This window comes from Orycteropus afer, unplaced genomic scaffold, assembly GCF_000298275.1.
Source record: "Orycteropus afer afer isolate SDZICR_OR568_19922 unplaced genomic scaffold, OryAfe1.0 scaffold00121, whole genome shotgun sequence".
Taxonomy (NCBI): Eukaryota; Metazoa; Chordata; class Mammalia; order Tubulidentata; family Orycteropodidae; genus Orycteropus; species Orycteropus afer.
The window spans coordinates 278,949-302,322 of NW_006921708.1; positions in this window are offsets into that span (position 1 = coordinate 278,949).

The following is a 23,374-nucleotide window of genomic DNA, read 5'->3' on the forward strand; positions in this document are numbered from 1 at the left end:
AGGGACATGCACTGCTGGGGGAGAGACTGTGAGAGACTTGGCTGAGAGATGGTGGGCTGGGAGAGAGACTGAGCATGTTTCCTGAACTTGAATTGTAGCGTGTGGTGCTTCCCTAATAAACCCCATAAGCTGTGAGCTCTGTGTGGCCACTGCAGCGAATTATCGAATCCAGGAGAGAGGTGTTGGGTGCTTTGGGAGGAACGGTTGGAGAAAGGGCTGGAGGGAGGCAGCATGTCTGACCTTGCAGTAATAGGCCTTGGGCTATTGATGGTGATTCTGCCTTCCTCTTGTGCAGTTCTAGAAGGTCAGAATATGTGGCCTCCTTGCCCTTTTTGCAGCCCACAACGAGATATACTGACACAGTGGCTGCAGCGATGGGCTCCAGTATAGCAGGGATCGTGGGGCTGGTGCAGGACAGGGCAGTATTTTTTTCTGCTGTGCATAGGGTTGCTATGAGTTGGAGATAACTCAACAGCACTTAACAACAACAACATGTCTGCTTATGAATCCAGCTTGAATTTCTGGAAGCTCCCTATCAATATATTGCTACAACCATTTCTGAATAATCTTCACCAAAATTTTTTTTGCATGTGATATTAATAATATGGTTTGATAATTTCCACATTCTGTTGGATCACCTTTCTTTGGAATGGGCACAAATATCGATCTCTTCAAAGGCAATCAACTGTGTGGATCCTAACAAATTATGGATAACATTGTGAAGAATGGGAATTCCAAAACACTTAATTGTGCTCATGAAGAATCTGTACATAGACCAAGCGGCTGTTGTTCAAACAGAACAAGGGGGCACTAGATGGCTTAAAATCAGGAAGGGTGTGTGCAGGGTTATATCATTTCACCATACTTATGCAATTTATATGTGGAATAAATCATCTGGGAAGCTGGACTACATGAAGAAGATTGAAGCATCAGGATTGGAGGAAGACTCATTAACAACCTGTGATATGCAGATGACAAACCTTGCTTGCTGAAATTGAAGAAGACTTGAAGCACTTACTGACAAAGATCAAAAACTATAGTCTTCAATGTGGATTATACCTCAACATAAAGAAAACAAAAATTCTCTCAACTGGACCAGTAAGCAATATCATGATAAATGGAGAAAAGACTGAAGTTGTCAGGGATTTGATTTTTTTGGATCCACAATCAATACCCATTGAAACCTGGACAATAAATAAGGAAGACTGAAGAAAAGTTGATCCTTTGACTTGTGGTGTTGGCGAAGAATATTGAAAAGATCATGTACTGCCAGAAGAACAAACAAGTTCTGGAAGAAGTGCAGCTGGAATGCTCCTTAGAAGTGAGAATGGCCAGATTTCATCTCACTACTTTAGTCATGTTGTGAGAGAGTCCATTCCCTGGAAAAGGATATAATGCTTGGGAGAGCAGAGGGTCACTGAAAAGGGAAAGATCCTCAACAAGATGGATTGACACAGTGGCTGCAGCAATGGGCTCAAGCATAGCAAGGACATAGCAAGGATTATGAGGATGGTGCAGGACCAAGCAGTGTTTCACTCTGTTGTACATAGGGTCACTATGAGTCAGAGCTGACTCAATGGCACCTAATAACAACAATTACAAGTATAACAAAATATTAATAAAAAAAACATCTACACTGGCAGACCAAGCCATTTCCATCATGGAAAGGTATCATGAGCCCTGCAAAACAAAGACTACATCATTTCTGCAAAAGACATAAAGTCTCCACAAGTTTAAAATCTATTTGAAAGCCAGGCCTAAGAGCTCCATAACCTGATGTCTTAGTTATCTAGTGCTGCTATAACAGAAATACCACGGCAGGTAGCTTTAACAAACATAAATCTATTTTCTTACATTTTAGGAGGCTAGAAGTCCGGATCCAGGGTGCTGGCTCTAGGGGAAGGCTTTCTCTTTCTGTCAGCTCTGGAGAAAAGTGTCTTTGAGCTTCTGCTCCCAGGCAATCTTCATGTGGATTGGCATCTCTCTTCTCCCAACTCTGTTTCTTCCACTTACACATTTTAATATCTTTTATATTTCAAAAGGGATTGACTCCAGATATACCTTACACTAATCCTGTAACAAAAGAGACAAATCCCCCAAATGGGATTACAACTACAGTCATAGAGGTTAGGATTTACCACACATACTTTGGGAGGACATAATTTAATCCAACTGGCAAATAAAACTTTGATATATAAAGGAACTTAGTCTACTACCCAGAGACTCATTTGGATCATCTTAGATAGCTAGGAAGGCCCTGTGTTGCAACTAAGGAACAATTAGTTGACATCTCAAAACCTGGAACCTGTGCTTGTCTGAAATGGTTTATCAATTAAGATTAAGGTCAGATGTGAGTGATGGCAACTCCAATATAACAATGGCATAAATAAGATAGAAATTTACTTTTCCCTCATTGCAAAAAGGACATGGATGCAGCATCTTCTGAACTCCTCTAACTTCACAAGAGGAAGACAGGATCACCATCAACAGCCCAAGGCTTATTCCTAAGAGGCCAGACATACTGCCACCCTCTAACCTTTTTACCAATTCTGACACAAGATGTTCCTCCCACGGCACTTACTACTTCTCTGCTGGGTTTTATAATTTATTGCCACGGCCACACAGAACCCACAGATAATACTCACAATTATGCAGTTTATTTGGGAAATAACAGGTTACAATTCAGGTTCAGGAATGTGCTCAGGATGCGTACAATTCTTAGATCAGGATAGTCTACTCTCTGCTGTGCCCTCAGACATGCCTCTCTGGCCTTTAGCCTCTAAGCCTGGCCTCAGGCAAATGTTACAAAGCTATTTTAGCTTTGCTGATAGGTACACCTAGGTGCATCCCACTCTGTCAGCAAGCCCCCTGCCCAAGGGCATTCAGTTTTTTCTCTGTGGGTCAGGTAAATGTACTGCTCTGTCTCATGCCTCTTGGATCCACTGCCACCATCTCTCTGCTGGGCTTCTCTCTCTGCCAGCTGTCTCTCTCTGCTGGGTGTTTCTCTCTGCCAAGTATCTCTGGCAGGGAAGCCCAGAGAGGGATCTTGGGTCCAAGGATGTGGTACACTTCACCTCCAGCTCTTCTCTCTTGATGACAGTGAAATTACCCATCTCTGTTTCTGGTAGCATAGTGCCTAATGCACTTGACTGCTAACCAGAAGGCTGGCAGTTCAAACCCACCAGCCACTCCTTGGAAGGAAGGTTGAGCAATCTACTTCTGTAGTGATACCGCCTTGAAAACCCAAGGAAGGGTCGCTATGAGTTGGGTCTGACTTGATGGCAAATAAACAACAACAACAACAAAGCCTGGTAGAGTGACAAAACTAACCAATCCCACATCAGATTTCTACACACCTTATTTGTGTGGTCCCACCCAGTAATCTGGTGGGAGTTACAAAGACTACAGATAGAAAAGCCATACCAAGAAATTCACTGCATCACACTCATGTAAACAAATTCCAGTCCAGTGTTGGGTGGGCACCCTAGCAATCATCAAAATTTCCAGCTCCTTTCTATCTTCTTCCTTCCTCATCTTCAACATATGGCTTCCATCTCATGATGCAAAAGAACTGTTCAGGATCCAGCTGTCATTTCATCATCCTAGCCAGCAGAAAGGAGGAAAGGGAAGAGTAGGGTACCATCTCTTCCTTTAGGGGCACTTTCAAGAAGCACACAGAGAGCTTCATGTACATTCCACTGGCCTTGGCCAAAATTCATTTACAGGCCACACTCAGCTATGAGAAAGGCTGGAAAGTATGGTCTAAAAGTCAAGGATTCTGCTACTAAATGTTTTAGTTACCTAGTTGTTCTGGTCACCTCTGTGCTACTCTAACAGAAAATACTACAAATGGGATGGCTTTAACAATTTATGTTTCTTTTCTTACAAGTTTGGAGGGTTAGAAGTCCGAATTTCAGGTACCAGCTCTAGAGGCTGGGGGAAAACCCCTCTACCTTGGGCTTCAGCTCTGCCTCCTGCTCCTGGCCCACTGAAGCTAGAGGCTTCTCTTCTCTCAGGCAGCTGCTGGTTGCTGAAGCTGATGAACCCAAGGTCAACAAGTGAAAAGGTACAGTCTTGATATTACCAAACCACACAGCAGGCCATTAATTCAAGTCCGTTAAAAGTCTCAAGATCAGCAGGGCAACATGGCAGCTGCTGAACAACGACTCAGCTACATGCAGGGTTCAAGAGTGCCATAAACTAGATACCATTCCCAAATTTGCTTATATACAGGAAGCAAACCACATCCCTAAAGCAGCTACTCAGCTGCTTGTGGTAGATCCCACCATGGAGTTGATTGCCAGTCTCATCATGGGGAATTACTACCACCAGCCACTCAACCAGGCCCAGTCAAGTTGACAACAACTTTTACTACCACATTAGTGCTGCTATAATAGAAATACCACAAGTGCATGACTTTAACAAATAGAATTTTATTTTCTCACAGTTTTGGAGGCTAGAAGTCTGAATTCAGAGCACTGGCTCTAGGGGAAGGCTTTCTTTCTCTGTCAGCTCACAATTTAGGCAGAAGGTTCTTGTCTCCTCTCAGTATCTGTGGACCCAGTACAATATTCCTTGGAGATCTCCATGTGTCTTGAGGTTTCTCTGTGTCTAGGAGCTTCTCAGTGCAGGATTCCAAGTCCGAAGGACTCATTCCACTCCTATTTCTTGTAAGATAAAAGGTGATGCAAGTCACATCCCCAGGAAACTCCCTTTCCTTTGGATCAAGGTTGTGATCTGATTAAGGGTGTTGCATCCCCAGGAAACTCCCTTTCCTTTGGATCAAGGTTGTGATTTGATTAAGGGTGTTGCATCGCACTCTAATCTCCTTACAACTGATCAAAGTTGATCACATCTGATCACATCATGGAGGAAGATTGCATTATTACTAGAACTGCCATGTTAAGTCATTATGTAACTGCCAAACCACTGAGAATTGTAGCCCAGCCGACTTGGCTCCTATTTTGGGGTGGACACAATTCAATCCATGACACTAAAGAAGGAGGTAATACAGTGAAACCTGCGAAAACCAGAACTCAATAGGATTGCCTTGTTTTTCTAGATCTTGTGAGTTTTCCACCTTTGACAGAGTGCAATCTTACCACTTTTCTATTGCTCCTTTTAGTGGAAAACATTTGAGTTTTCCTTCTCTGACAAGTTTCTGCCATACACAGTTTTACCATAGATGTTGTTATTGTTAGGTCCTGTTGGAGATCTCCATGTGTCTTGATCTTCTCCTGGTTCTAGGAGCTTCTCAGTGCAGGACCCCATAGAGACTCATAGCAACCATATGTACAACAGAATGAAACACTGCCTGGTACTGTGCCATCCTCACAATTGTTGCCTACCTGAGCCCATTGTTGCAGCCACTTTGTCAATCCATCTCATTAAGGGTCTTCCCCTTTTTCGCCGACCCTCTACTTTACCAAGAGTGATATCCTTCTTCAGGGACTGGTCCCTTCTGACAACATGATTAAAGTATGAGAGATAAAGTCTGACCATTCTCACTTCTAAGGAACATTCCAGCTGTACTTCCTCCAAGACAGATTTGTTCATTCTTCTAGCAGTACATACTAAAGCGTAATTAGAGGTCTTTGCCACAGATGGTATTCTTTTTGCTTTTGTTTCTGGTAAGATTAATAAAACCTATGTTTTGGTTCTCTAGTGCTGCTATAACAGAAATACCACAAGTGGATGGCTTTAACAAACAGGAATTTATTCTCTTACAGTTTATGAGGTTAGAAGTCTGAATTTAGAAGGCCAACTCTTAGGGGCCGGGGAAAAGGCCCTTTGACCTTGGGCTTCAGTTCTGCCTTTTGTTCCAGGATCACTAGAGGTGGAGGCTTCTCATGCAGCTGCTGGCTGCTGAGGCCAATGAACCCAAGGATGGCAAATAAAATAGCACAATCCCAAGATCAACAGGTGACATGGAGGGTCACTGGTTCAAGCCTAGGAACCAGAGATGAAGACTCAGCCAAATGCAGGATCCAAAATGTGCCAAAGAACTAGAGATCTTTCTCAAAGCTTCTCTTTATACACTGGAAGCAGGACATGCCCTGAAGGCAACTACTTAGCTCCTCATAGAAGATTCTGCCATGGAGAGGATTATAATCTCATCACTGGGAATAACTACATCCAGCTATTAAGCCACTCAAAACCCTGCTTAGCCAAGTTGACACATAACCTTAATGACCACACGTCAGGAAGGTGCCAAAACAGTATCTGGTAGAGGAAGGTGTATGAAACCCCAGTGTGGTGGTTATGTTTGTATGTCAACTTGGCTGGGCCTGGTTGAGTGGCTGGGAAGCTAGTGGTAGTTATTCCCCATGATGAGACTGGCAATCAACTCCATGGTGGGATCTACCACAAGCAGCTGAGTAGCTTCTTTGGGTATGTGGTCTGCTTCCCATATATAAGAAGCAGCTTTGGGAAAGGTCTCTAGCCTATGGCACACTTGGACCCTGTATATAGCTGTGTCATTGTTCAGCAGCCTGTAATGCTCTGCCAACCTTGGTACTTACAATAGACTTAAATTAATGGCCTACTGTGTGATTTGGTAACATCAGGACTGTGCCTTTTTACTTGTCAACCCTGGGCTTCTCAGCCTCGGCAGCCAGCAGTTGTCTGAGTGAAGAAACACCTCTAGCTCCAGTGGGCCAGGAGCAGGAGGCAGAGCTGGACCCCAAGGTTGAGGGGTTTTCACCCAGCCCCTATAGCCTGGCACTTTGAACTTGGACTTAAAGCCTCCAAATTGTAAGAGAATAAACTCCTGTTTGTTTAAGCCATCCCATTTGTGGTATATTTCTTGTCAGAGCAGCACTAGATAACCAGAACACCCAGAAAGTATAAGAACAAAAACCAGATAATAGTATTTGCCATTTTGTGATGACAGTACATGTGAGCTGTGCATGGAAAGTCTTCCTTTCCTTGCATGTTTGTGTACAAACCATTCAGGTGCTTTGTCCCTTCCAATCAGAGCCCAGGCTAAGGAAAACAAGCAGTGAGCAACCAAGAGAAAGGCAGATCTGCAGCTTGTGAAGGACCTACGCAGGCCCTACCTCCACAGCACCTAGGGCCTAGGCTCATCGACCATTAGAGTGGGGTGACAGATGTCGCCAAGGCTACTGTGATCCCAGAGCTTTCAGGACCAAGACTTATCATTACCCCATCTACATCTTTATCTTCCTTTTTAACAACTAAAAGAAGCTCTGGTGATGCAGTGGTTAAAGCAGTTGACTGCTAACCAAATTTTGGGCAGTATGAACCCATCAGCCACTCTGTGGGAGAAAGATGAGGCATTCTGCTTCCATAAAGACTTATAGCTTTGGAAACCTTATAGGGCAGTTCTACTCTGTCCTAAACAGCCACTATGAGTTGGAATTGACACTATGGCACTGGCTTTAGGTGTTGTGGTTTAACAACCATGCTTCTCATGAAATTGTTTACGTGTAGTTTACACTTCTTCAGCCCCAGGCAGCTGCTCCTGCACCTAGCACATCACTGAAACACTCACCAGGCCCCAGGAATTGCCAAGATCAAGCCCCACCAGCCTGCCAGGCTACCACACACAGTCCCCTCTGTGACTTCTTGGACACTCTTGTCCTGGGCCTTTGAGGTCCAGCTCCACCTGACTCCCCTTCCTTACAGACATTCTTTCCCTAACCTCCAGGCTAGCTGTTTTTCCTATCCTAGATTCAGTGGGGTCCCAGGGATTCCATCAGGCTCTCCCTGCTCATGCTGCCTCCTCTCCCTGGGGACCTTCATGCCCATCTATTCAGAGACCCCCACATACCTCCAACAGCTCTACTGGCTTCGTCTCCAGCCCTGACTGTCTTCTGAAGGAAGGCCACATTCTCCTAGAGCCTGAGGATTTGCCCTCTCTCTCCCTTCTACCCAATCCCTCTTCCTGCTGTCACTGAGTCCTCATCCTGTTTCCTTTATCCCAGGTCCTAATGGGCACTCTCACTGCCACAGCACCAGCAACTATCCTTTGTCCATGTCTCTCCTTCTAGCGGGCCAGGCTTCAGCCCCTTTGTATACCCCCAGACCCTATAGCTACCTTCCCTCCCTAGCCCCTCCTCTCAGGCTCTGTCCTCTGGGCACACTCAAGGACCTTGGTGGCCTCACTCTTGGTCTTTGCAGCAGCTGTTCCCTCCCAATCCATATCCATGGCCAGGTCCTCACCCACTGCTGGCCCCTTATAAGCACTCTCTCACAGGCCTCATAGGCCAACACATTACTAAAGATAGGAGATTCACACTTGGTTATTCTCATGCCAGCTAGCTTGGAGACTAGTGTCCAGAGCCTGAAAACAAGTGAGGTGCTTTGGAGGGTGACTACTTCATGAGTTTTCAGTCAGCCCTGAAGGCAGTATGAGAATGTGAATATGTGTAAGAGCTCAGTAGGTCCTGCTCCTAGCTGGGCCCATCTCTGCTCCTGCACACTGGCCAGGGGAGCCAGACCGCCTCCCATGAGGCACCTTCCTGAGGGCAGTAAAGGCAGAGGCACAGGTAGAGTCCAATTTCCATAGTAGGATATAGCCAGGCTGTGTTGAGTAAGAGCAATAGGCCAGGGTACAAGCACAGTCTTCCTAGCCACATAGAGGGAAGAGATTTTGTCCCAGGCAGAAGGACTGGTGGTCACAAGGCTGGGGTAAGAAAGAGGAAGAGCTGAAAGTGGATCAGACTAAGGCTCTTTGTGGGGGCAGAGTAAGGAGAATGTGAGGTCTAGTTGCCAGCAGCGGAGCTCTGTGGTGCAGAGCCTAAGGCATTTAACCGCTAACCAGAAGGCTGGCGGTTCAAACCTACCATCCACTCCTTGGAAGGAAGGTCTGGCAATTTACTTCTGTAGAGATATTACCTCAAAAACTCAAGGAGGGTTTGCTATTAGTTGAATCAACTCGACGGCAGTGAGTTTGGTTTTTTGGTTTTTAGTGGCCAGCAGGGCCCAAGAAGCCAGCTTTGGGCTCTATCCTGTGAAGAATAGGGAGGATGTGTGGTGGCAGGTGAGGATGGAGAGACTCCACAGATGCAGAAATGGTGAGTCCACAACACCTGGGCCCATTCAATAGGGGAGAGAAGTGTTGGACTCTGGGGCCTGTCCAGCAGGCAGCCAGTCACACAGTACTGAAACAGGGGAGCTACAAGAAAGCCATGTGGACTTGGGAGTGACAGATAGGTGAGAGCAGATGCTGTAGTACCCAGGGAGGTATAGGGGGGCAGTGACCCTCACATTTAGGTGGGATGAAAGGGTCAGATGTGTACAGATACTCCACAGATAGACATGGCAATGGCCATTTTACCCTGTTCTCTCAGGTGCCTGTATTCCTGAGGATCACAGGCCCCAGGTGCTTAGCCCTGGGCTATGCTCACCAAGAGGCCCTGCAACCTCACCACCTGCCTCAGTGCTACCACTTGTCAATGTTGGGGACCTGTTTTGTCAGAGAAGGGCTCAGGTCATAGGCCATAATTTTTCCTTGAAAGGAAAAGGGTGGGAACTGGTGGTCTTATGGTAGCTGCCCTGGGGGCCAGCTGGCAGGTGACAGTTCTGGGAGCAGAGCCTGGTCAGGAGTCCTGGGCTGTGCATAGTCGACCTTAGCCCATGTGGTGCCTCCTCCTCCTACCCCCCATAGCATGAAGCTCCCCCCTCCCCCCAGACTGCTGCTGCAACTCTATACAGGCTGCTGGTTGGGTGTCTAGTGAATACTCTTATTTTTTAAAATTTCTTTATTACACAAGTAATGTGTGTTCATTTTAGAAACTAAAAAATGCAAACAGACGAAACGACAAAATTCTTATAAGTTTTATTAAATTTCAGATTGTCCCACTTCCCATAGAGAACAACGAACAGTTTGGTATATAATCTTTCAGAGTTTTTTTTTTTTGTAAGCAAGCCTGGATCTGGAGAAGCAGTTTAAGGAGCCAGGCTCTCTAGGTTCAGATCCCAACATGGCTGCTCACTAGGTGTGCCAACTCCAGTAAAATGAGGATAATGTTGCCACCCACCCAACAGGAATGCTCTGGGGATTAATGAGTTCACATGTGGCATGTGCTTAGAAGTGTCTGGCAGGAAGCACTGGGCCAGGGCTTGATCTCATGATGAATACTTAAAATTTTATAATGGAAAATTTCAAACAGGCAAGAGTAGAGAGATGATAAACTGAGCCCCCTTATTTTTTACCCAGTTTTTACACTGATCAACTCATGGCCTATCTTATTCTAGCTATACCCCCACACTTTCCTCTACCTCAAGATAATTTGAGGGGTGAGAAATCATATGATTTTACCAAAAAATATTTTATTGTGTATTTCTAAAAGAAGGGACTATTGCTCTTTTTTTAAAAAATAAATAAATAACATAACATTAACATAACCTACTAAGGAAGCTTTTGGCACTTGGTTGCCAGCCCAAAGGTCAGCGGTTAGAACACACCAGCCACTCCTTGAGAGAAAGATATGGCAGTCTGCTTCCTTAAAGATTTGCAGCCTTGGAAACCCTATGGAGTTGAATAGATTGGATGGCAGTGGTGGGATTATCACCCTTGAGAAGCTGAACTGTAATTCTTTCTATCAAATATCTAGTCAATGTTCATATTTCCCCAAATGTCTTATACATTTTATTTTTTACAGGTTATTATTATTTTTTTTTGGATCAGGATTCAAATAAGGTCCATGTGCTGTGATTGATTGATCTGTCTCTTGAGTCTGTTTTAATCTACAGGATTCTCCTCTAGCTCTCTCTTTTGTTATCACACTTTATTTGTGGAAGAAACTATGTTGGTTGTTGTTTAGAGTTTCCCATGATCTGAATTTTGCTAATTGCATCCTGTGCTAAATATTTTGGATTTAATTGCACCTATTATATTTTATTGTGGGTATGAATTCAGTCCAAAAATTCAGAATGGAAGAAATTCAACTTTATTTTTCATGAAGTTGATTTCACTTATATTTCAAGCCCCTGTTCCACAGCAGTCATGGGAAGTTCCTTTTTCCTGTCTCCAGACTCATTACTAAGTCCAGGATCTCTCAAGATAGAAGGAATCAGAGTCAAGGCTGAAACATCTAGTCCTTGAGGTCACCTCTGTATTCTGTCTGGCACCTGCCACGTTTGACTATGGAGCATCTGCCATGTTTTAAAAGACTGAGCCACTATTAGCCACCCATCAAAAGATGTCTAAGTGGTAGAAGCTATGTTTGGGGATGGTGTACTTGATGAATTGGGAGCTTTCATGCTGTGTTCTTTTCACATTTAATTTATACATCAGCCCTGGGCAGGAGGGTCCCCTATGATTCCTGTTTTGGTTCTGCTATAACAGAAATACTACAAGTGGATGGCTTAACAAACAGGGATTTAATCTCTTACAGTTTAGGAGGCAAGAAATCTGAATTAAAAGTGCTGGCTGTAGGGGCTGAGTGATGGCCCTTTGACCTTGGGCTTCAGCTCTGCCTCTTGTTCCAGGCCCACTTAAGCTGGAGACTTTTCCTGACTCATGCAGATGCTGGCTGCTGAGACTGACAAAACCAAGTTTGACAGGTAAAATGGCACAGTCCCAAGATCAACAGGCAGCACAAAAGGCCACTAGTTCAAGTTCAGGAACAATCCCAAAGTCAGCAGGCAACACAGCAGGCCACTGAGATGAAGACTCTGCCAAATACAGGATCCAGATGTGCCAAAAGATGAAGACCTTCCTCAAATCTTCCCCATACATGTTGGAAGCAGACCACACCCCAAAGGCAACTAATTAGCTGCTCATAGAAGATTCCACCATGGAGTTGATTCTAGTCTCATCGTGAGGAATAACTGTATCCAGGTGCTCAGTCACTCAAAACCATAGCCCAGCCAAGTTGACGCACAACCTTAACTACCACAATTCCCATTTTACAAATGAGGAAAGTGAAGTTTGGGTCAGTTAAGTGAGTTCAGTAACTGGTGACAGAAGCCAAGCAGCACCTTCAAGACAATGAAAGACAAAGGGGACACCCTTGGGGCAGCACAGTGGCAGGCTGGAGGATAGGAGGCCCATCTGAGCACTACCATCCCTCCCCACCTCAACTGTTCTGGTCCAGTCTCAGTGACCTCTGTGCCACTAAATTCAGTGGCCACTTCTCAGTCCTCATCTTTGGTGGTCCACTTGGTTATTAGGATACCATCCTTGCCCAGTTTTCCCCTGCCCATTGGCCCCCATTCTGTCTCTGTCCTCTAAATTTTGGGAATGATTTTGGGTTCAGTCCTTGGGCATCTTCTGTTTCTACATTCCCTCCTTTGGTGATCTCAAACAGTTAGGCTTGCCACTAATTTGTATCTCCAGGCCAAACTATTCCTAGTTCCCAACTTGTCTGTCAGATTGACCAGACATGTCTCAGTGTCACCTACCCAGAGCTACCCTCTAGTTTTCCCAGACCTGCCCCCACAGGTTTACCTATCCCAGGACACCACTACTCTTTCCTTTCAGGTGATTGGGGCAGATCCTTGACTCTTCTCTCTCACAGCCACATCCTTCCTTCAGCAAATCTTGTTGGTTCTACTTTCAAAATATAATCAGAAGCCAAACACCTCTCACCCTGCTCCCAGGCACTGCCTCACTTGCCTAGATTAATATAGTAGCCTCTTAGAGAGGCCTTCCATTCCTGCCCTCACCCCTCTAGTCTCTTCTGGAGCTTGTTAAAACTGAGTCAGATCATGCTTCTCTTCTGCTCAGTATCTCTCAGTTGGAGTAAAAGCCAAAGTCCTCTCAGGGGCCTTCAGGATCTTATACAATCTGCCCCCAGCATCTCTCTTCCCCTACTCTCTGTTCCTCCTCTATTCTCTCTGCTCAGGCTACACTGGCTCCTTTGCTGTGCCATGAGCATGCCCAACCTATGCTTCCTGTTCCCTCTGCCAAGAATACTCTTCACTCTCATCTCCACTGCCTCTTTACCTCCACAAGGTAATTGCTCTCTCTGCCATCTTTTCTGTGAACTAGAGTCATGCGCACACAGTTACTCCTCTGCCCTGGGCATTGCCTCTCTCTCACTGGCTTCAGTTCTATCCCTGGTACTTGGGTCTTATTACCAACTGTTTTGGTTACCTATTGCTTCATAAAAATTGACTCAAACTGAATGGCTTAAAACAATAATGATACATTATTTCTCAAGATTCTCACATGGCATCTGGTGTCAGTTGGAGTCACCCACATGATGCTGTTCTTCTGGAAGCTTTCCTGGGGCTGAAGCATCCAACGCTGTCTCCTCACAAGTCTGGAGCCATGGTATTGGGTGTCACCAGGGATGCCTCATTGCTCCTCCAGGTGGCCCCTCTTGTCCACCTGGTCTTCCACTGTGCAGTCGTACAGCTGAGCTTCTTCATATGGCAGCTGACTTCCAGAGCACAAGAATGGATACCATAAACCAAAAGTTTGAGCCCAAAGTCTCACAACACCACTTCCACTGCACTTTGTTGTCAAAGCAAGTCATAGGTCTGACCCAGCATCAAGGGTGGGGAATAGACTCCACTTTTTGCTGGGAGAAGCATTAAAGTTCTATTGCATACAGGTATGAGGGACTTGTAAAGCCATTTTTTCTATAACCAATTACCCTATTTGATGCCAAATATCTATTTCCTCCATATTTAATGGTTTATTGTCTGCCTTGATTCTACTAGAATCTAGTGAGGGCAGGTTTGTTGCTGTTGTCCTCTTATTGTGATACAAGCATACACAACAAAACAGTCACCAACTCAAAAGTTTCTAGATACATTCTTCATGTTGCTCAATGTTTATCCTTATCTTTTTCCTAAATGTTCCCTCACAATTAAAGTAAAACTCAATGGTGTCTAAGCAAAAACTCTCCGTTTTCTCCTTCCTCTCACCCTTGGAACCATTTTGTTGTTGTTAGGTGCCGTCAAGTCATAGTGACCCAATGTACAACAGAATGAAACACTGCCTGGTCCTGCACCAGCTTCACAATCCTTGCTGTACCTGAGCCCATTGTTGCAACCACTGTGTAATTCCATCTCATTGAGGGCCTTCCTCTTTTTCTCTGACCCTCCTATTTACCAAGCATGATATCTTTCTCCAGGGAATGGTCCCTTCTGACAACATGACTAAAGTATGTGAGATGAAAGATGAAGGGGAAACGTGATATCAATGATGTTGTTTGATAATTTCCACATTCTGTGGGATCACTGTTCTTTGGAATGGGTAAAAATATGGATATTTTCCAGTCAGTTGGCCAGGTAGCCAGCTCTCAAATTTCTTGGCATAGATGAGTAAGTGCCCCTAGCACGGCATCCATTTATTGAAACATCTCATTGGGTATCCAGTCAATTCCTGGAGCCTTGTTTTTCACCAATTTCTTCAGTGCAGCTTCAATTTCTTCCTTCAATACCATCATCAGGTCTTGATCATATGCCACCTCCTGAAATAGGTGAACATCAACCAATTGTTTTTGGTACAGTGACTCTGTCTGTGTATTTCTTCCATCTTCTTTTGATGTTTTCTGCATCATTCAATATTTTGCCCATAGAATCTTTCAATACTGCAACTCAAAGCTTGAATTTTTTCTTCAGTTCTGTCAGCTTGATAAATGCTGAGTATGCTCTTCTCTTTTGGTTTTCTAACTCCAGCTTTTTGCACATTTCATTAAAATAATTGACTTTGTCTTCTTGGGTTGCTCTTTGAAATCTTCTGTTCAGCTCTTTTATCTTCTCATTTCTTTCATTTGCTTTAGCTACTCTCTGTTCAAGAGCAAGTTTTAGAGTCTTCTAACATCAATTTTGGTCCTTTCTTCCTTTCCTGTCTTTTTAATGACCTTTTGCTTTTTTCATGGATGATGCTCTTGGTGTCATCCCACAATTCATCTGGTTTTCAGACATTGGTGTTCAATGCATCAAATCTATTTTCAGATGGTCTCTAAATTCCTGAGATCATATTTTGGCTCTTGTGGACTTGTTTGAATTGTCTTCAGCTTCAACTTGAACTCGCATATGAGCAGTTGATTGTCTGTTGCACAGTCAGCTCCTGGCCTTGTTTTGGCTGAAAATATTGAGCTTTTCCATTGTCTCTTTCCACAGATGTAGTTGATCTGATTCCTGTGTATTCCATCTGATGAAGTCCATGTGTACAGCTTCCATTTATGTTGTTGAAAAATGGTATTTGCAACGAATAAGTTGTTGGTCTTGGGAAATTCTATCATGCGATCTCCAGGATCATTTTTATCATTGAGGCCATATTTTCCAACTACTGGTGATTCTTCATTGTTTCCAATTTTTGCATTACAATCACCAGTAATAATCAACACATCTTGATTGCATGTTTGGTCAATTTCAGACTTCAGAAGTTTCTAAAAATCTTTAATTTCCTCACCTTTGGTGATTGGTGCGTAAATATGTATAATATTAGTATTAACTGGTCTTCTTTGTAGGCGTATGGATATTATCTCATCACTTACAGCACCGTAGTTCAGGATAGATCTTGAAACATTCTTTGTGATGATGAATGCCACACCATATGGTTGTCTGATTCAAAATGGCCCAAACCAGTCCATTTCAGCTCACTAATGCCTGGGACATCGATCTTTGTGCATTCCTTTTCATTTTTGACAATTTCCAATTTTCCTACATTCGTACTGTGGTGGTGAAGTTTGTGTGTCAACTTGACTGGGCCTGGTTGAGTGGCTGGGCAGCTGACTGTAGTTATTCCCCATGGTGAAATTAGTAATCAGCTCCAAGGTGGAATCCATGGAGCAGCTGAGTAGCTGCTTTGGTATGTGGTCTGCTTCCCATATATAAGAAACAACTTTGGGAATGGTTTCTAGCTTATGGCATGCTTGAACCCTGCAGGTAGCCATGCCATTGTTCAGCAGTATGCCATGCTCTGCCAACGCTGGAACTTTCAATGAATTGAATTAATGGCCTGTTGTGTGGTTTGGTAACATTGGGACTGTGCCTTTTTACTTGTCATCTTTGGCCTTGTCAGTCTCAGCAACCAGCAGCTGAGTGAAGAAAAGCCTCCAGCTTCAGTGGGCCAGAAGCAGGAGGCAGAGCTGAACCCCAAGGTTGAGGGGCTTTCACCCAGCCCCGAGAGACTAGCACTTTGAACTCAGACTTAAAGCCTCCAAACTGTATGAGAATAAACTCCTGTTTGTTCAAACCATCCCATCTGTGGTATATTCTTGTCAGAGCAGCACTAAGTAACCAAAACACATGCTTAGTACCTTCCATGTCCTGATTATTAATGGATGTTTGCAGCTGTTTCTTCCCATTTTGAGTAGTGCCACATCAACAAATGGAGGCCCTGAAAGCTTTACTCCATCCATTCCATTAAGGTCGACTCTACTTTGAGGAGGCAGCTCTTTCCCAGTAGTATTCTGAACGCCTTCCAACCTGAGAGGTTCATCTTCCAGCACTATATCGGACAACGTTTCAGGGATATTCATAAAGTTTTCAAGTAGTATATCAGACAGCGTTTCATTGTTACTCATAAGGTTTTCAATGGCCAGTTCTTTGAGAAGTGGATAGCCCCTTCCTTCTTCAGAGAGGGAAAAGTGGTGGTAGAAGCACTTTGGTTTCTATATATTTTCTTATCTCATATAAGTGAGGCCATAAAGTATTTGTCCTTTTTTGATTGACTCATTTGACTCAGCAAGGTGTTTTCAAATCTCATTAATACTATAGCATGTATCAGGACTTCACTTCCCTTTATGGTTAAGTAATAGTCTATAATTTCTGGTACATTCAAAACTTACATACCAAATTTTGTTTATCCATTCATTTTATGTATATTTTACTATTTCTATAATGCTCTCCAACCATATATATACAGGACAATGTTATGTATGTTTCTGTAAATGCTTTAAGCCACAGATGCACAAGTCACTTATAATGTGAATGAAAAGTAGAAAATTTCTGAATTTAAGAATAGAAAAATAGAACCATGTGAAGTATGTGAAGAATGTAGTAAACAACTTTCAAATTGAATTGTTCCATCATACTGTGATAAACTCACTGCTGTCTAGTCAGATCCAACTCCTTGGTTTCTGAGGCAGTATCACTACAGAAGTAGATTGCCCAATCTTCCTTCTGAGGAGTGGCTTGTGGATTTGAACCACCAGCCTTCTGGTTAGCAGTCAAATGCCTTAGGCACTATGCCACCAGAGCTCCCTCATACTGTGATAAAAGAAAATATAATACATAGTTAATATCTGTACACTAGTCTTGAGTCGTAAGTTAATGGTAAAAAAAAGTCCCTAATCTCTAACCTTGAAGAAAAAATGCAATATTAAGCTCATCTCTAATCTTAAGAAAAGATGTGACATTCAGCTAATCTCTAACCTCGGAAAGAAAATGTAACATCCTAGTCTTTGACATCACATTGGCCCTTGTCTTGTGAGGCCAAATTGAGAAAATCATATATAAACCCAAAGACTTCAGTTCATTTCCTGAGAGATGGTAGAGGCAAAAGAATCCTTCTCTAATCTGTCAGTTTGTCATACAAGGGTGGCTTGAGTGTTGCTGTGATGCTAAAAGCTATGCCGCTGGTGTTTCAAATACCAACAGTCAGGTGAACACAGAACTTCCAAACTAAGACAGACTAGGTAGAAGAATGTGGCCAAATTCACTTCTGAAAAAAATGGCCACTTAAAACCTTATGAATAGTGGGGAAATACTGTCTGATATAGTGCCATAAGATGAACCCCACAGGTTGGAAGGCACTCAAAATACAACTGGGGAAGAGCTGCCTTCTCAAACTAGAATCGAGTTTAACGACATGTATGGAGTAAAGCTTTCTGGATCTTCATTTGCTGATGTGGCACAACTCAAAATGAGAAGAAACAACTGAAAATATCCATTATAATCAGAATGTGAAATATATGGAGTGTGAATCTAGGAAAATTGGAACTTGTCAGAAATGAAATGGAACACATGAAGATAAATATCCTAGGCATCAGTGAGCTAACATGGACTGTTTCTGGACATTTTGAACCAGGTAATCACATGATCTACTATGCCAGAGATGACAAATTGAAGAAGAATGGCAATACATGCATTATCAAAAAGGACATTTCAACATTTACCCTGAATTACAATGCTGTACGTGATAGGATATATCCTTAAGCCTACAAGGAAGACCAGTTAATACTACTATTATTAAAATTAATGCATCAACTACTAATGCCAAAGATGAGGAAATCAGAGATTATCACCAACTTCTGTAGTCTGAAATCGACCAAACATGCAATCAAGATGTATTGATAATTACTGGCGATTGGAAAGGGAAAGCTGGAAACAAAGAAGAAGCATAGGTAGTTGGAGAATATGGCCTTGGTGATAGAAAATGTGCCAGCGGTCACATGATAGAATTTTGCACAACCAATGACTTACTCATTGTAAATACCTTTTTTGAACAACATAAATGGCAACTATACATGTGGACCTTGCCATATGGAATACATAGGAATCAAACAACTAAATCTGTGGGAAGAAATGATGAAGAAGTTCAATATCATTCATCAGAACAAAGCCAGCAGCTGACTGTGGAACAGACCATTAATTGCTCATATGTAAGTTTAAGTTGAAGGTGAAGAAAATTAAAACAAGTACACGAGAGCCAAATTTTATGCCATTGAATATATCCCACCTGAATTTAGAGACCATATATGACACATTGAATACAAATGAACGAAAAAGACCAGATAAACTGTGGGATGACATCAAGAACATGATGCATAAGAAAGCAAACATTCATTTAAAAGACAAGAAGGAAACAAAAGATCAAAATGGATGTCAGAAGAGACTCTGAAACTTGTTCTTGAATGGAGAGTAGCTAAAGTGAATGGAAGAAATGATGAAATAAAAGAGCTGAACATAAGATTTCAAAGGGCAGCTCAAGAAGACAAAGTAAAAGTATTATAATGAAATGTACAAAGACTTGGAATTAGAAAACCCAAAGAGAACACACTTGGCATTTCTTAAGCTGAAGGAATCAAAGGAAAGATTCAAGCCTCAAATTGCAATATTGAAGGATTCTCGACGGCACATAACAACAACATGGGCAAAATATTGAATGATGCAGGAAGCATCAAAAAAAGATGGAAGAAATACAGAGTCACTGTACCAAAAAGAATTGGTCAATGTTCAACCACTTCAGGAAGTAGCATATGATCAATAACTGATGGTACTGAAGGAAGACTTCCAAGCTGCACTGAAAGAATTTGCCAAAAACAAGGATCCAGGAATTGACAGAATACCCATTGAGATGTTCAACAAATGGATGCAGCAGTGGAGGTATTCATTTGTTTATGCCAAGAAACTTGGAAGGCCAACCTGGCCAACTGACAGGAAGCAATCTGTATTTGTGTCCATTCCAAAAAAAAGTGATTCAACAGGATGCAGAAATTATTGAATACTATCATTAATATAGTTTGGTAAAGTAGAGGGTCAATAAAAAAGGGGAAGGCCCTCAACGAGATGGAATGACACAGTGGCTGCAACAATGGGTTCAGGTATAGCAGGGATTGTGGGGCTAGCACAGGACCAGGCAGTGGTTTCTTCTGTTGTACATAGGGTCACTAGGAGTTGGAGCTGACTCAATGACACCTAACAACAACAACAACAACATCGTTAATATCACACACAAGTAAAATTTTGCTGAAGATAATTTTAAAAGAGTTGTAGCAGTACACCAAAAGGGAACTACCAAAAATTCAAGCCAGATTCAGAAGGAACATGGAACTAAGGATATCATTGCTGATGTTAGATGGATCTTAGCTGAAAGCAAACAATACCAGAAAGATATTTACCTGTGTTTTTTTGACTATGCAAAGGCATTTCACTGTGTGGATCTTAACAAATTATGGGTAATATTGCAGAGAATGGGAATTCCAGAACACTTAATTGTGTTCATGACGAATCTGTACATAGATCAACAGACAGCTGTTCAAACAGATCAAGGGGATACTGCATGGTTTAATATCAGGAAGAGTGAGCTTCAGGGTTGATTCTTATCACCATAGTTATTCAATCTGTATGCTAAGCAAATAATCCGAGAAACTGGACTATATGAAGAACATGAAATCAGGATGGGAGGAAAAATTATTAACAACCTGTGATATGTAGATGACACAACTTTGCTTGCTGAAAGTGAGGACAACTTGAAACACTTACTGATGAAGATCAGAGATGACACCCTTCAGTGTGGCTTGCTCCTTAACTAAAGAAAATAAAAAAATCCTCACAACTGGATCAATAAGCAACATCATGATAAATGGAGAAAAGATTGAAGTTGTCAAGGATTTCATTTTATTTGCATCCACAGTCAACATCCACGGAAGCAGCAGTCAAGAAATCAAATGGAATATTGCATTGGGCAAATAGTCTGCAAAAGACCTCTGTAAAGTGTTAAAGACTCAAGATCAAAAAAACCAAACTCACTGCTGTCAAGTCGGATCTGAGTCATAGTGACCCATACTTGGGTTTTGGAGACAGTATCACTATAGAAGTAGATTGCCCCATATTTCTTCCGAGGAGTGGCTGGTGGGTTTGAACTGCCAGCCTCCTGGTTAGCAGTCTTAGGCACTACACCACTAGAATGACCCAAGCTATGGTATTTTCAATTGTCTCATACACATGTGAGAGCTGGATAATATATAAAGAAGACCACAGAAGAATTGATGCATTTGAGTTGTGGTGCTGGGAAAGAATATTAAATGTACCACAGGCTGCTAGAAGAACAAACAAATCTGTCTTGGAAGAAGTACAGCTGGAATGCTCCTTAGAAGCAAGAGTGGCCAGATTTTCTCTCTTGTAATTTGGTCATGTTGTCAGATGGGATCAAACTCTGGATAAGGATATCATACTTGGTAAAGCAGAGGGTCAGCAAAAGAGTGGAAGACCCTCCATGAAATGGATTGACACAGTGGCTGCAATGGTGGGCTCAATCTTGGCAATTATTGTGAGGATAGTGCAGGACAGGGCAATGTTTTATTCTGTTGTATATAGTGTGGGTATGAGTTGGAACTGACTCAAAGACACCTAACAATGATTCTAGTCTCCTACTCTCTCCAAAACAGGAGAGTCTGCTGAGACACTGCCCACTGCTGTGAACCTTGGTTAGTCCCTAGCTACAAGGGACTACCACCAAACTTGAGCAGTGGTCAAGCTTTTCTCTCAAGACCCCTTGTTAAAAGTAAATACCTGAATGATAAAGATGTGGACTCTAACCACTGAACAAACATGGTAATTATAATTGTAACTTCTGATCCTCCAGTTCTAAATTAATTTCTTTGAAGTCTTACTTGTTGCTTTGTTATGACTATTTTGGCAATAAATAAATGAGTTTATGCATGACAAACCTGAGCACTTCTCATTTCCACTGTACCCTGTTTAAAAATACAACCCCATAGAATAATTTAGGAGCTCTGGTAGCATAGTGCCTAAGGCATTTGACTGCTAACCAGAAGGCTGGTGGTTCAAACTCACCAGCCATTCCTTGGAAGGAAGGTTGGACAATCTACCTCAGTAGTCATACTGCCTCGGAAACCCAAGGAGGGGTTGCTATCAGTCAGATCTGACTTCATGCCATATAACAACAACAACATAGAATAATTTATCTGTTGATGAACAATTTACCTTGTTTCTACCTTTTGGCTATTGTGAAAAGTGCTGCCATGAACAATGGTGTATAGATTTCTGTTTACATTCTTGCTTTCATTTAACTTGGGCATATACTCAGGATTAGAATTTCTGGGTCATATGGTAGTTTCATGTTCAATCTTTAAAAAAAAATTATTATGGTATTTATATAACCAAAAACCAAACTCACTGCCATTGAGTTGGATACGACTCATAGTGACCACTCCTTGGGTTTCCGAGGCGGTATCTCTACAGAAGTAGACTGCCCAATCTTCCTTCTGAGGAGTGGTTGGTGGATTTCACTGCCAGTCTTCTGGTTAGACGACATATTTCCCATGTCTATATTTTTCATCTGTATGTTGTTGTTGTTGTTGTTATGTGCCATTGAGTCGGTCCCGACTCATAGCGACCCCTCCCAATGGATGGGGCTTCCAATTTCTCCATATCCTCTTCAACACCTTGTTTTCCCTTTCTTTGTAATCTAGTTGTCATTCTAACAACGATGATGAAGGTGAGATGGAATCACATTGTGATTTTGATTTGTGCCTCCTTAATGTGTTTGTTGGCTATTTGAACATCATATTTGGTGAACTGTCTGTTCAAGTCCTTTGGGCATTTTTTTTTAAATTGGGTTGTCTTTGTGTTGTTGAGTTGTATGAATTTTAGAAAATATATTTTGGATATTAGACCCTTATCAGCTAAACAGTTCCTGGTAAATTTATCCTAGTCTGTAGATTATCTTACCATTTTGTTGATAAAGTCCTTTGATGATGAAGAATATTTAATATATATGAGGTCCTAGTAATCTGTTTTGTCTTTTGCTGCTTTTTTTTTTTTTTTGACTCCTACTGACCCCATGTGACAGAGTAGAACTGCCCCGTAGACTTTTCTAGGCCGTAATCTTTATGGGAACAGATCACAGATCTTTTTCCCACAGAGCTGCTGAGTAGGTTTGAACTGTCAATCTTTGGTTAGCAGCCCAGCACTTAACCATAGTGCAACCAAGGCTCTTTTTCTTTTCTTTTTCTTAAATAGGGGCATCAAATTACATAAGGCTTCACACCCCATGGATATGCTTCCAACAAATCCTGGCAGTGCCTCCCATATGTGCAGGCCCTCAGCTAGGTGTCAGCAGGAAGCACCATGTAGGCAGATGAGCCTGCCCACCTGCAGCTCTCAGTCTTGGGGGGTTATTAGGGTCCCCTGAACTCATCAGGCCCTCAAAATACATCATGCTTTCCTACTTCTCTGCAAGCCTAGAATCCTGCCAATATGTACCCCACTCTGCCAGTGGGAATTTTCTTCATTCTTCAAGATCCAGTCAAGGGAAAAAAGACTGGTGATCTGCTTCTAAGATTACAGTTTAGGAAACCCTGAGGGGTGGTTTTACCCTGTCATATAGGGGCTATGAGTTAAAATCTACTTGAAGGCAAGGCCCAGTACATAAGTTGACTCCTCTAAGAAGCCTGCCCGATTCCCTGGTGGGAGGCACCTGCTGCTTGCTTCAAAGCCTGTGATACGACAGGTTCTTTGTGTCTCTCTTGGGACTCTGATCCCCTTGGATAGCAGGCTGTTTTTAAAAAATGATTTATTTTTGTTGTTGTTATTGTTGTTGAGAACATACCTAGCAGAACATACACCAGTTCACCAATTTCTGCATGTACAATTCAGTGACATTGATTACATTCTTCAACTTGTGCAGCCATTCTCACCCTCCTTTTCTTTTTTTTATTTTTTAATTTTATTATGATTTGGGTGAAGATTTACA